Genomic DNA, 13,547 nt, shown 5'->3' with positions numbered 1-13,547 from the left:
CATTCCTCAATACGGCATGAAACAATAAATGCTAAACTTAATCTGTATGAATTGTGAAACTTCCTGGCAGATTAAAAGTGTGTGCCCGACCGAGACTCGAACTCGGGACCTTTGCCTTTCGCGGGCAAGTGCTCTACCAACTGAGCTACCGAATCACGACTCACGCCCGGTACTCACAGCTTTACTTCTGCCAGTATCCGTCTCCTACCTTCCAAACTTTACAGAAGCTCTTCTGCGAAACATGCAGAACTAGCACTCCTGAAAGAAAGGATACTGTGGAGACATGGCTTAACCACAGCCTGGGGGATGTTTCCAGAATGAGATTTTCACTCTGCAGCGGAGTGTGCGCTGATATGAAACTTCCTGGCAGATTAAAACTGTGTGCCCGACCGAGACTCGAACTCGGGACCTTTGCCTTTTGCGGGCAAGTGCTCTACCAACTGAGCTACCGAAGCACGACTCACGCTCGGTACTCACAGCTTTACTTCTGCCAGTATCCGTCTCCTACCTACCAAATTTTACAGAAGCTCTTCTGCGAAACATGCAGAACTAGCGCTCCTGAAAGAAAGGATACTGTGGAGACATGGCTTAGCCACAGCCTGGGGGATGTTTCCAGAATGAGATTTTCGCTCTGCAGCCGAGTGTGCGCTGATATGAAACTTCCTGGCAGATTAAAACTGTGTGCCCGACCGAGATTCGAACTCGGGACCTTTGCTTTTCGCGGGCAAGTGCTCTACCAACTGAGCTACCGAAGCACGACTCACGCACGGTACTCACAGCTTTACAGGTAATCATTCGACTTAACATTAATTGATAGAGTTGTTAGTTGTTCTCCTGCGGGGTATCGTACCAAATTCTGACCAACTGGTGCGTTAGGTAGTCAAAATCCCTAGCACTGCCCACAAAGTTCCTGACGTTCTGAATTCGGGAGAAATCCAATCACCTCGGTCATCAAGGTAGGGTTTGGCAAGCACGAGGAGAAGCAGTAGAAACTCTAGTCGCGTGTAGACAGGCATAATTTTGCTGAAATGTAAGTCCGAGATTTCTTGCCATAAAGGGCATCAAAACAAGGCGTAGAACATCGTCGACGTAACTCTGTGATATAAGTTTGCCATGGTTGAGAACTGTTATGACATTGAAATGGCGCTCCTCCCCACATCAACACACCTGGCTGTCAGGCTGTGAGTCGTTAGAAGCCTCTTCGGCCTGGAATCTCATGACTGAAGCAGAACTGTCTTCAGTAGTGAGTCCCACTTGGAAGTGAGCCCCGATGACCAGTGAAGATATGTCTGGACACGGCTCAGACAGGGTGGAATACCAATATGTCAGTCGCCTGCCATACGGACCGACAATCAAATGTCATGGATAGGGGTGTCATTTCATTTCATCGTCATCTGCGGCACCCTTACAGTTGGGTGGTACGTTGACGGATATTATACGACCCATTTTGTGGCCCTCCATGGCAAACCATCCTCGGCTTACACTGTAGCAAGATAATGAACGCCCACACAAAGCAAGAGTTTCAACTGCTGCTCTTAGTGCTTACCAAACACTACCATGGCCAAAAATTCCCCGGATCTCCCCCAGTTGAGAACTTTTGGAGCATTATGAGTAGGACCGCCCAAACAGCTCAGGTTTTTCACCATCTAACTTGCAATTTGGACAGAATCTGACACGATATTCCTCAGGAGGACATCTAGCAACTCTATCAACCAGTACCGCGCCGAATAACTGGTTGCACAAGGTCCAGGGGTGGACTACCACATTATTGAGTTTCTCAGTTTGCGAACCTCGTTCCTTGAATAAATAATCCATTTCTTAAATTAAAATCACTTTTTTTCAATAAAAGTGCATCAAGTCTTCCGATTTTCGTCCCAAGCGGGCAATTTCTTCGTGGTGGGTGTTTTTTGTCTTAGAGCGTGTATTTAGACAGCTGCCGTGATGTGTTCCTGAAATGTATTGAGCTATGCTGACCCAGTTTTTATCCCACTGTGTAGCACCTCTATGTTACCTTTGTACGTGTGACCTCCATCCATACCCGTACAGAAGGAGTGGTATCTCACATGAATAAACTACAATCACGTTCACGCACAGCCAGCCTAGCCAATATATCTCTGCCTGTTTGACTAATATGCAGTTCGTTACAGTTAATGCAAGTGACTTTATAAACTTCATTATTATTTAATAAGTCGGTTTATCCTTAACTGTAGTATAATTTGAACCGTGGTGTCTCTTACATATAACAAATTTTTGTACTTATAGTTTTAGAGTTATGACTCTTACTGTAGAGTGGGCATATAGGTAGGGAAAGATCCATGTTGTTTCATTTGCAGAATGTTGTCAATTCGGAGCTATCGTCATTGCTGGACTCACAAGTTAATAGTGTCTATATCTAACTGGAAATCCTTTTTTCAGATTGGTATAGATGTATATTACTCAAACTGCACATGCAGACTCTATTAGTTTTGAAAGCAAAAACTGATTCTCAAACATAATTTAAGTGGGATGAAAAGATAGGCCTAGGTAGCTCAGTACATTTGAAGGATACATTGCGGCAGTTGTTTGAAAAAAATTGTGGTCAAAAATTGGTTTATATTTGGTGTTCACGATCTTAAGAACGGCGGCTTCTCAGTTAAGAATTATTTAATCAACTTCAACGTAGGTGCTGTTAACGCTATTCTACAGAGTTTATATATCTATTTCTGCTGCTCGATAACGTTTGCCTAAAATTCAACACTCAGAAGTAATGGATCTTAACTCAAGGGAAATGTAAAACGCTGTGAAATTTATCATCAAACAAACTTTCTGTTTCCTCTTCGGAAGCATAAACCATTAGAGAATCAGTTACTAGTGGTATACCAGTCTCACCTTAGGTGCTTTATATCAGATCTCAAAGGTGTCCTCGAATATTTGCACTCATCTAGCATGATGCAGACACCTAATAGATGCCAAGCAAGAAGTGGTAACAAAACACTACACAGGTGGCCAATAGAAACAGTTCATGTGAGTAATGGACCACTCAGGAACTATATTTGGGGAACAGGAGGCAGAACAGTAAAACAGGCAGTTTATGTACAACAGACAGCTGATTTAGAACTGCCACGAACTGCAATTAATACAATCGCTACAAGTTAAAACGTTATACTGGGTGACTCATGAGGTACTCACATACACTCCTGGAAATGGAAAAAAGAACACATTGACACCGGTGTGTCAGACCCACCATACTTGCTCCGGACACTGCGAGAGGGCTGTACAAGCAATGATCACACGCACGGCACAGCGGACACACCAGGAACCCCGGTGTTGGCCGTCGAATGGCGCTAGCTGCGCAGCATTTGTGCACCGCCGCCGTCAGGTCAGCCAGTTTGCCGTGGAATACGGAGCTCCATCGCAGTCTTTAACACTGGCAGCATGCCGCGACAGCGTGGACGTGAACCGTATGTGCAGTTGACGGACTTTGAGCGAGGGCATATACTGAGCACGCGGGAGGCCGGGTGGACGTACCGCCGAATTGCTCAACACGTGGGGCGTGAGGTCTCCACAGTACATCGATGTTGTCGCCAGTGGTCGGCGGAAGGTGCACGTGCCCGTCGACCTGGGACCGGACCGCAGCGACGCACGGATGCATGCCAAGACCGTAGGATCCTACGCAGTGCCGTAGGGGACCGCACCGCCACTTCCCAGCAAATTAGGGACACTGTTGCTCCTGGGGTATCGGCGAGGACCATTCGCAACCGTCTCCATGATGCTTGGCTACGGTCCCGCACACCGTCAGGCCGTCTTCCGCTCACGCCCCAACATCGTGCAGCCCGCCTCCAGTGGTGTCGCGACAGGCGTGAATGGAGGGACGAATGGAGACGTGTCGTCTTCAGCGATGAGAGTCGCTTATGCCTTGGTGCCAATGATGGTCGTATGCGTGTTTGGCGCCGTGCAGGTGAGCGCCACAATCAGGACTGCATACGACCAAGGCACACAGGACCAACACCCGGCATCATGGTGTGGGGAGCGATCTCCTACACTGGCCGTACACCTCTGGTGATCGTCGAGGGGACACTGAATAGTGCACGGTACATCCAAACCGTCATCGAACCCATCGTTCTACCATTCCTAGACCGGCAAGGGAACTTGCTGTTCCAACAGGACAATGCACGTCCGCATGTATCCCGTGCCACCCAACGTTCTCTAGAAGGTGTAAGTCAACTACCCTGGCCAGCAAGATCTCCGGATCTGTCCCCCATTGAGCATGTTTGGGACTGGATGAAGCGTCGTCTCACGCGGTCTGCACGTCCAGTACGAACGCTGGTCCAACTGAGGCGCTAGGTGGAAATGGCATGGCAAGCCGTTCCACAGGACTACATCCAGCATCTCTACGATCGTCTCCATGGGAGAACAGCAGCCTGCATTGCTGCGAAAGGTGGATATACACTGTACTAGTGGCGACATTGTGCATGCTCTGTTGCCTGTGTCTATGTGCCTGTGGTTCTGTCAGTGTGATCATGTGATGTATCTGACCCCAGGAATGTGTCAATAAAGTTTCCCCTTCCTGGGACAATGAATTCACGGTGTTCTTATTTCAATTTCCAGGAGTGTAGTTTGCGATGTGATTATACGTGTGAAAATAAACTGAAAAGTGCTACGAGCATGTGTCCGTTTTTCGACCTTTACGGAAATGGAGTGTACTGAAGACTACACACATCCATGAATGAATATGAGGACACGTGTGACTATTACTTACCGAAATGCTGTGTAGGCGGTGTGGTGGACGGAGTAGTGATGGGACAGCTGACTGATCAGTCCTACAAAGGATGTTCAAAAAGTCGCTCATCCATCTCAAAGCACAATGTCAGTGAGTTGGGAGGGTGTATTGTGTTGCACATCTAACATAATCTCGCAGGGTTTTAATGCACACAACAGCGTCGGTGATGCGAGAGTTCTTCATGTGTATCCAGCTTCGTAACATACACATCTCCATTTTAGGAGCCCCAAACACAGAACACTAATGGGGTTAGTTCGCGTGATCTGGCAGGCCAGTTAATGGGTACCCCACGACAAATTTAACATTGAGAAAATATATTATTCAGAAACTGGGTGATCCATCATGTTTCAGGTACATCTTCCGTCATTGCTATAATGACACATCTTCCAAAAATGCAGGTAGGTCTCCTGTCAGGAAATATGCGTATGCTGTGGCAGTCATACCCTGTCACCAGGTCATCAATCATACCATACTAGACGTTCACTGAGAACCTGACTTCGAATCTTGTTTTCGTAATGTCGTGTCAGTTCTCCATCGCCCTTGTATGACAATTGCAAGTTTCAAGACACCACCGGGTTTCAGTTTAGCCTCATCTGTATGTAAAGATTACCCACGCCGTCTCTGTGTGCAGCCAACCATTCGCAGAACTCAATCGGTGTTGATCCATTGTAGACACGGGATTGTGGCTGGTCCAATATTTACCGAAGAAGAACACCAAACAGCCGTAGGGTTTGATAAGCTGTGAAAATAAAATAAAATCATTTCTCAAAACATACGGCTGTTTGGGGATTTTTGTTGATATATAAAACTGCACAAATTAGTTTTCTGCTTCTGAGTCATCTGGATGCAGATGTTACACAGGCTGCACATGGAATGGGTAAAAGCCCTCAGATTGGAACGTACGCCACACTCGTGTTTTTTGAATATCGAACTGACAGCTGATGCAGCGCGTATTGGCAATTGGACTCCGTTGTACCATTGCAATAATGAAGTTTCTTTCGTCACATGACTTGGTAGCCTCACGTTCTCATGTTATGTGTACACTGTGTAGTGTTCTGGATTCACGTGATGTTGGAATGGCTTGGGAAAATCCTTGGGACAAGGGGTTCGTCTATGAAGGAAACGTCTGTGGTATTCTGTCACAGCTGCACAGGCTCTGCTACTGCAATACTTCTACATTAACAACATGTCTGCATATGCTGTATGAGTAAATGCTCGTGGCGTGTTGGTATTAACGGACACAAAGCACTTGCTCAGTGGAACAACAGTCAAGCACGAGAGGCACACGGCCTCGCTATTTCTCACTGATCCAATCCAGGTTTGCAGGTTTGCACACTGGTTATGCTTGCAGCTGTTGCCTTGTTGCGACGTCACAATCCTGCCATCTGCTGGATGATCCTCACATCTCTAGTAGGATGGATCAGTTATCTGTTCTACTCTTATACTGTCCACCACAGCACCTACACAGCATTTCGGTAAGTATTTTTCTCACTTGCTTTCAAATCCATTCATGGCTGTGTGTAGTCTACAACCTGCTCCAGTTCCGTAACGATACAAAATCGGACACATGTTCGTAGGTCTTTTTGAGTATATTTTCACATGTAGAATCACCTCACAAATTACACAATGCGGTCAAAAGTATCCGGACACTCCCAAAAACATACGTTTTTAATATTAGGTGCATTGTGCTTCCACCTACTGGCAATTACTACATACCAGCGACCTCAGTAGTCATTAGACAACGTGAGAGAGCAGAATGGGGCGCTCCGCGGAACTCACGGACTTCGAACATGGTCCGGTGACCGAGTGTCACTTGTGACATACGTATGTATGCGAGATTTCCACACTCGTAAACATCCCTATGTCCACTGTTTCCGATGTGCCCTGTTGACTGACAAAGGCCCACTGACAGTTGAAGAGATACGTAATGTGTAATAGGCAGACATCTATCCTGACCATCACACAGGAATTCCAAAATGCATCGGGATCCACTGCAAGTACTATGACAGTTAGGTTCGAGATGAGGAAACTTGGATTTCATAGTCGAGTGGGCGCTCATAAGCTACACATCACGCCAGTAAATGCCAAACGACACCTCGCTCGGTGAAAGGAGTGTAAACATTTGACGATTGAACAGTCGAAAAACGTTGTGTGGAGTGACGAATCACGGTAAACAATGTGGGGATCCAATGGCAGTGTGTGGGTATGGCGAATGCCTGGTGAACGTCATCTGCCATCGTGTATAGTGCCAACAGTGAAATTCGGAGGCGATGGTGTTATGGTGTGGTCGTGTTTTTCGTGGATGGGGTTTGCACTCTTTCTTGTTTAGCGTGGCACTATCACAGCACAGGCCTATATTGATGTTTTGAGCACCTTCTTGCTTCCCACTGTTAAAGAGATATTCGGGGATGGTAACTGCATCTTTCAACACTATCGAGCACCTTTTCGTAACGCACGGCCTGTGGCGGAGTGGTTACACGAAAATAGCATCCCTGTAATGGAGTGGCCTGCGCAGAGATTGACCTCAATCCTATAGAACACCTTTCGGATTCTTTGGAACGCCGTTTTCGTGCCGGGCCTCAGCGACGACATCGATACTTCTCCTCAGTGCACCACTCCGTGAAGAATGGGCGGCCATTCCCCAAGAAACCTTCCCGTACTTGTTTGAACGTATGTCTGAGAGAGTGAAAGCTGTCATCAAGGCTGAGTGTGGGCCAACACCATACTGAATTCCTGCATTACCGATTGAGGGCGCCACGAGCTTGTAAGAAATTTTCAGCCATGTGTCACATACTTTTGATCACACGATCTATGTGACATTCCTCCTGAATCAAGCCTTATATCATGAGAAATGGCAGGTTCGTTTGGAATGTTTGTCATAATGAGTGTCTCTGTTACCACCAGATGTGTATTGTAAGTAATGGAAGACAATGACATAGAGAGAGAGAAACAGAGAGAGAAATTAGCTTTGATAGCTGACGTGATGAATAGAGAAAGAAATTTATTTGAGATAATTCCTGGTGTGTCTGAGAATAGAGAATGATTCTGAGGTTATCTAATAGAGAAACAGCATATCTGGATAAAACGTCGCGTGGATATAGTTCTTATTTGCCGGCAGCGCTAGTCGAGAAATAATTGTGGTGTAAAGATTACATTTTATTCAGCTATATGTGCGTTCTGGTATCCAGGGCGAACTGTCGGTCATGAATCGAACATATTAATTACTATTATTTTGTCACCCTCCACTTTTACTTCGAAGCATTTTGTAGGAAGAGCAAAGTGTAAGTTTGATAGCTAAAGCACTGTTTGAATGAGTGTTCATCGAATACTTTAATGTAAAGAAAGATCATAGTCTCACGTTAGTACGATTCACTTCTGTGTTATTAAAAGGACCACCTTACCATTGAAATTTGGAGAAACCTCTTTATTCGTTTGCAAACAATTCATTAAATTTATCCTCAAATTCTTACATAGCAGTAAGGGGCTAACGCTATTACGTGAACAGTTAGCTGCATTTTTGGAAAGATAACAAAATTATACTTTAGCAAAGCAACTTAAAGTAAATGATAAAGAAGTTATCCACGCAGCGATTTCTTTCAGAATCACTCAGTTCGGCACTTCATGTTCTTCCGACTGAGCAACACACAGCAGAGGTAAGTTACCTGTTGTAGGAAAGAAACTATAGCAGTACCTAAACGAACCTTGCGAGATGGAATTAGGAAAGTGTAGTCATTTGTAAAATTCTCACATGATTCAGTAGGTGCATGTCTCTAAGAATGCACAGTTCCAAAAACACAGCAATTAGCTAGTGTGTTATGATTATTTGATGAGGAAGCTGTTGTGTGCACTATTGATGGTCATTCCTTGTATTAAGTTTGATTTGTAGATAGTCATCCCATATTTCTGAAGTAATCTACATAGTTAACGTACTTGTTCAAAAGTACCTTAGCAAAGTTATTTTAGATCAGTCCACATGGACGACACTGTAATCGGTCCTTAAAAGTGACGCTAGCGTTAGAGGTCATTCACTTCCCCTGCAGTCTAATATAGTCTCGGTATGGGAAACAGTGGTTGTAGCCTCTTCGCAGAAGAGCACTGCCTTAACAGTACTAGACGCTAAAATGTTCGCGTCTGACTTCAGCAGTTAATGAATCTCCGTTAATTAATATGACACCTAGCATATCTTAATTGAGTACAACAACGATAAAGGTAAATTGTACACTCACTGCTCCGGGACCTACCATTACATACCGGTTCGCAAGACTTCAGGATGAAAGTAGCTTTCACATGGTGTATCACTGCCAAGTAACATAACTCGGTGAAACTAAGGCCTTACATCGAAAGAACTGCTACTGTATAGCAAGAAAGGTAACTGAAATAAATACGAAGTGGGAAGAACAGAAGTACCACTTTTATACAAAGACAATAATTACAAACAAATCACCGCATTTCTTGACGATCCGCTTGATGTTTCACAAGGCGGTACGTGGTTCTTAATAGGGTATGTCATCACCACGCGCAGCTGTGTGATCCCATGCTGGAGACACTGTTGGTGAACAGCTCTTGTGGCCGAGTTTTCCACACCTCCACCAGTGCGGTAGACAAGTGCTGGATAATCGTTGATGCATATGGACGTGCAGCAATACGTTCATTGCAAGGTATCGGTGTCCGAGCCCCACTATCAGATGTATCTGAAATCTAGCACTAGCAGGACGCCATTTCCGTGCCCTAACAGCTAGTAGGCAAACACCTACCATACGTGTACCGTCGAATAACATTCCAAATTTTGACTGCGAAGAACTCCAACTTTCCGTCATAGCCACAAAGGAGGATGTTATCTGACGGCCAGCTTAAGGTAGATGATTGTCTACGAGTTGTTAGGGCATTGACAAGACGTCCTACAACTGCTGGAGTTCAGATACACCTGATGACGGGGCTAAGACACAGAAACCGTGGTCATATAAAGCGACTTCTGTCGTGCAAGACTTTGGTCAAAAAACATTTTACAAATTTGGAGGATTTATTTACCATGAAAATGTTGCAGAACAGTTGTGAATGTCTCACAGATAAAAACATTTGCTGCAGTATATCTCCCCAACGCATCCTCTACGTGGTCGATGGGATTTAAGTCGAGTGAAAGGGCACCCCAATCCATTCCTCGAATACTCCACCGTCTGAGCTTTTCAAAGTTATCCATAAAAATGAACTCAGGGTTGAATACAACCATGAAAAGACGGCCATGGGGACCAGACAGCATACCGTGTTCAAAGATTTTTAGGTCAGTATGCCCATGCAACATTACGCCTCCCCACATGGACCTCCAAAGCGACCATTTTCGACCATTTTGCTGGGCCCATTATATACCGTCGTATGGTGGGAGGTGGAAACAGGAACTGCATCTAGGAACATTTCCGAACAAGATCGTTTTGTTGGTCCAGGTCTTATGTTGTCAGGAGTCATAATGTTGCATGGGTGTACTGACATCCAAGTCTTTGGACAGTTACACTCACCTGTCAACGTTATGGTGAGACTGTAGTCCTTCCCTGTGTCATTTGACCCTAATTTTAATTCTTTTCATGACAATGCGAGACCTTATCGAACAGCGAAGATGGAGGAGCTCTTGGAACGAGAGGGTATTCGGCGAACGGATTCGCTCTCCCGTTCCCCCGACATAAATCACATCGAGCAAGTGTGGAATGTGTTGAAGTGGGTATATTGCATCCACCGCCATCCGGCAGCTGTCGACCAACCTGACTGAGGAATGGAGCGCCTTCCCAGAAGAACGCCTTACCAACCATGGGAGCGTGTCGAAGAGCATACATTGCCGTCCGTGGTGAACAATCATTCTATTAAGTTCCATGTTCCACGATTTGTCATGACCAGAGGACGGCAAAGAATCACGGTGTCTTAAGAGTGGTTATTGTATTTGCATAAAAAGTCATTACTATTCGTCTTTTTCCATATTCCTTCCTGTTACTTTCTGTATTTTACTGTTGAAATTCTTTCTCTACGTCCATATTTCGTCGACCTATGTTAGTTGGTAGTGATACATCATGCGAAGATTTTTTCGTCTTTTAGTGTATTTTTACGCATTCAAAATGCAATTTTCAGACTTCGGAGGTGAAAGAAGTTACAGCTATGTGTCACTTAAACAGTATATACATACGAAGACTATTCGTAAGGTATGGTCTGATCGGTTGCGAAATGGAAACCACAATGAAAATGAAAAATTTTTTCTTTGCAACAGTTCGCTATGTCGTCTAGCTACTTTTCAATACAGTCAGTTCTTCGATTTTGACGTTTGTCGCAGCGTTGTACGAACTTCCCTACACCCTCGTCATTTGCAAAGCTTCGTTGTTATTTCACAGTTGTTTCCATTTCTCGACCCATCGGACCGTACTTTACGTAGAGCCCTTGTATATCAGCGACGTACCTCCCTTCGTTTATGTCGAACGCTGCGTTGCCGATATCTTAAGAACAATATCTGTTACAACGGCCAGGACGAGACTACGCCTTAATATGACGTTTGTGACATTAATAACTTGGCAGGAAACACTGACCCGTATCTTTTGTCTCCGATAAGATTTGTGATAATTGGAGCGGCTTGGTAGCGTCGGTATTATCGACCAGGCAGGGATAACATTTAATACACAGCTACTATTTGACTTGATATCAATACGAACACTTCAAAACAGGTACTAACGGAAACTTCACTCAGATTCTGCGTTTCTACACCGATGATTGGCGTGAAATTGTTGCCCAACGCTGAACAAATAAACACATGTTTCAGAATATTTCTACTGCGAAAGGGTATATTCGAGTGAAAACTTGATGCCCCACAGTCAGAAACATGAGAGTGCACAAATAATAAAGTTTTTAAAACTGTACATAATCTCTGACTTGGAGATTGGGTGTAAAGTCTCCCAATACTGCATCCATAGCCTCCATACGTCACGACATGGAATCAAGAATGACTTGAAGTAATGATGACGAGCCTTTGTCCGCACTTCTAGCAGATGTATGTTGTAAGGCACTGGGGCAACGAAGGGTTGTAGGCCACAGAAAAGAGAGACATGAGATTCTCGCTTTCGAGAAAGCTGATCGGACAGGTCGGCACAATTCTGTTTAAATATCGTTTGCGTCAGCTGTGTGTCGAACTATGAAACACGTCTTATGCTTGTGTCTGCTCATCTTGGAAAACAAAAATATCCTCTGCAAGAACAGCATGGATTAAGTAAAAATAAATTTTCTTAAAATGCCCTTGTTCTGTTCTTCCGTGAGACGTGAGATCGAGGAGACCGTAGACAACGTCGATCACGTTGATGCTATGTTCCTTGACTTGAGAAAGCGTTCATTATACTTCTGCTGCGTTGTCTAGGGAAAAATATCAGATTATGGAAAATCGAACCGGTTTCGTTATTTCCTTACCTCCTTCTTAACGTAATGAAGTCGTCAGAAACAAAAACAGCATAATGAGTACCCGAAGGGAGTGGATACGGTGCTCTCAGATTTCAAGTTGTACGTAGAAGATACAGTGAATCGAAAGCTTCGTGAAGTAGTTTGCTGACGATGTTTTAGTATATTGGAAAGGAGTAAATTGTACTGATGTGCAAACTAAGCTGGAAATGGTTGACAGGGTTTTGCGGTTGCACTATTGTCAAGCATTGCTGGAAACAGTATCAGTCACACCTGTCCGAAATGGCCTAAAGTGGAGTGAACACATAAAACTGCTTTATAGTCAAGTTGTTCAAAAACCTGGGCGTAAAGCTGCGAAGCGATATGAGGTGGAACGAACATGTCAGAATTGTGCTAGGGAAGGCGAACGGTCGACTTCGGTTTATTGATAGAATTTTAGGAAAGAGTGGTTCACCTGTAAAGGAGATCGCATATAGGACGCTCATGCGACCTATTCGTGAGTATCGCCCGAGTGTTTGGGATCCATGACAGATCGGACTGAAGGAAGACATCGAAGCAATTCAGCAGCGGGGTGCTAGATCTGATATCGGATGTTGGAGCAACACGTAAGTGCTACTGAGATGCTTCAGGTACTCAAATGGAGACACCTGGAGGGAAGGCGAGGTTCTTTTCGACAAACACTGTTGGTGGGTTAAACGAAAGGTTTCGAATGCTAGGCATATTTTTCGATTTAACAAAGCCGTTTGTTCGTGTTGATCACAAAACATTGCTCCAGGAGCTGGACCATTACGAAATATGAGGAGTAGCCATAACTGGTTCACATCTTACTTTAACAACACACAGCAGGAGGTCATTAATCACAGTGTTAAAATTGGCTGTGATGTGGTGTCTGAGTAGGGTATGATCAAATGTGAGTTGTCCCAGGGATCAGTGTTGGGGCCACTCCTGTTCCTTATTTATATAAATGATATGCCCTCTAGTATTACGAGTAACTCTAAAATATTTCTGTTTACTGATGACACTAACGTGGTAGTAAAGGATGTTGTGTGCAACATTGGCTTGGTTTCAAATAGTGTATTTCATGGCTTGTAGAAAATAAACTAGCGCTAAATCACAGTAACGCACGGTTTTTACAGTTTCTAACACACAATTCAAGAAAACCCGACGTTTTAATTTCACAGAATGGGTAAATGATTAGTGAAACCGAAGAGTTCAGATTTCTAGGTATTCAGATAGATTGTAAACTGTAGTGGAAAGCCCACGTTCGAGATCTTGTTCAAAGGCTTAATGCTGCCATTTTTACTACTCGAACGGTATCTGAAGTAAGCGATCGTTCAACACGAAAATTAGTCTACTTTGCTTATTTTCATTC

The 13,547-nt window shown here is 44.4% G+C and overlaps 1 protein-coding gene and 1 non-coding gene across 2 annotated transcripts in view; both read right to left on the bottom strand.

Moving 5' to 3' along the window:
• The window catches only part of LOC126354530 (zinc carboxypeptidase-like), a 127,111-nt gene extending 115,849 nt beyond the window's left edge, over positions 1-11,262 (bottom strand). Inside the window, exon 1 of the mRNA XM_050004258.1 lies at positions 11,193-11,262. The gene's annotated coding sequence lies outside the window, so the exon portion shown is untranslated. The remainder of the gene's footprint in view (positions 1-11,192) is intronic.
• Positions 382-456, bottom strand: Trnal-caa (transfer RNA leucine (anticodon CAA)). Its single transcript has one exon. It is a non-coding gene; the product is annotated as a tRNA-Leu (tRNA).
• Positions 11,263-13,547: the final 2,285 nt, after the last annotated feature.

The sequence above is a fragment of the Schistocerca gregaria genome, chromosome 3 (assembly GCF_023897955.1).
Source record: "Schistocerca gregaria isolate iqSchGreg1 chromosome 3, iqSchGreg1.2, whole genome shotgun sequence".
In the NCBI taxonomy this organism is placed as follows: Eukaryota; Metazoa; Arthropoda; class Insecta; order Orthoptera; family Acrididae; genus Schistocerca; species Schistocerca gregaria.
This window is presented reverse-complemented; position numbering and strand designations above follow the sequence as displayed.